The following is a 2,024-nucleotide window of genomic DNA, read 5'->3' on the forward strand; positions in this document are numbered from 1 at the left end:
TGTCTCTAAATGTATGCATCTCACATTTCTTTCGAGCTATTTCAATGCTGCTTCACCCATAGAACACAGTGCCTTCTTTGATGTGGACTAGCCATGCTGTGTAGTCCTTTGTCTGCATCTCCCATGTCACGCAACTGATTCCAAAGTTCTTCAGAAGAGACTCGAGGGTGTCTTTGTATCGCTTCTTCTGACCACCTTTTCCTGCTTTGAGTGAGTTCTCTGTAAAATAGTCTTTTAGGCAAACGTGTATTTGGCATTTGAGCAACTTGACCAGTGCATCAGAATTGTGCGCTCTGCATTAGTCTGAATGCTTGGCAGTTTAGCTTGAGAGAGGACCTCAGTGTCTGATGCCTTGTCTTGCCAAGTGATCTTCAGAATCTTCCTAAGACAAATCAAAATTATATGATTCAGTTTCCTGGCATGTCCCTGGTTGCCCATCTCAAAGGTTGACTCCTCCATGAAGCCTTCTTTAATACCTCTTGTTGATACAATCTTTTGCCTATGTTTTTCAGCTCAAATGCACTTATTTTGCATTATTTTATATTATAGTTACCTAGGTTTGCAACTTATCCCCTTAGTGGACTATAAGCTCCATGAAGGCAGAGACTATTTCTTATTTATACTTTTTATTTTCTCCTGATAATTCTCATACTGCTCTGTCCATGAATGAATGAATAAATGTAAGGTATAACAAGAAAGTGCAACATTCAGAGGAAAGAGCATTTTCTTCCAGGGGCAGGATTAGAGAAAGTTTCATAGAGAAGATTAAATTTATGATAGGTCTTGAAGAACAAATGGAGCAGGGAGAGTATAGGATTTCTCAGTAAGAGGAAACTGTGAGCAAAGGCAAGGAAACACAGAGAAAGGAGAAGGTAGATAGAGCAGGACAATGTGAGTAGAATTTATTGTGTTTACTGAGAAGAGTGGGAGACATGAGTGGAAATATGTTGAATATGAGGTCCTTGTTTTATGATGTTGCTGGATGGTTGCTTGGATATTCTATGCCCCTGGGGCCATACAAATATGAATAGCTAAGAATGATTCAGATTTTATGAGAATGATCTTTTCTTCCTCCTCAGAATTCTCATCCTAATGCTCCCTAACACTTTCATGGAAAATGGGGACCAGAAAAGCAAATAATGACAAAAGGGCTGGTAAAACTAGGATTAATGATCTTTTTTTGGGGGGGGGGCCTCAATTCATGCATAGGGAGAAAAACAAGTTAGTTTTAAGGAAGGACTTTAATAAGCTGGAGAGCATCCAGAGAAAGACAACCAGGATGGTGAATATGAGAACTGACTCAGGAATAAGGACTTCTATTGTCAGAGTAATATCGAAAATTGATAGTACATCCAAAAAGAAGGTGATAAGGATGATGAGGAGTATGAAAACCGGTCACATGAGCATTGGTTCAAAGAACTTGTTGTTTCTCTTATAAATTCTAAGTTCTTTAAGGGTTAAGGTGGACTTTTGTTTTATCTGTATCTATACCACTCAATAGAGCACCTCGAAAATATTTCATAAATAATTGTTGAATTGAATTATTGAATGGAGAAAATAAAATCAAGTGTCTTCAATTATTTGAAGGACTCTCACTTGGAAGAGATCTTTGATTTTTTTCTTCTTTATGATGTAAGAAAGGCAGAACTAGGACCCACGGGTCAAAGTTATGGGGAAGCATCTTTTTGATTTCTGAAGCAACTATCTATTAGTTAGTTGATGTTGCTTAATCAAGGACTACCTTGAAAGGCAGTGGACTTCTTTCCACTGGAGGTCTTCAATTAGAGGCTAAATGACAGTTTCCTAGACAGGTTGTAGAGGGGATTTATGCTTCGGGATGGATTCGATTAGATTTCAAACCCAATTTCTAACCTCTGAGATTTCTATGATAGATAGATGCTTGTAAATAACTGCTATATGGTACAGATGTGTAATTTCCTATATTCTGTAGTGTGACTAGCTCTCTCTTTGACTTAAATGTAGACATTTAAATACAGTATTAAAATATCTAGTTACATTTTCCT

This window comes from Vombatus ursinus, unplaced genomic scaffold (assembly GCF_900497805.2).
Source record: "Vombatus ursinus unplaced genomic scaffold, bare-nosed wombat genome assembly UNPS02014832.1, whole genome shotgun sequence".
Lineage (NCBI taxonomy): Eukaryota > Metazoa > Chordata > Mammalia > Diprotodontia > Vombatidae > Vombatus > Vombatus ursinus.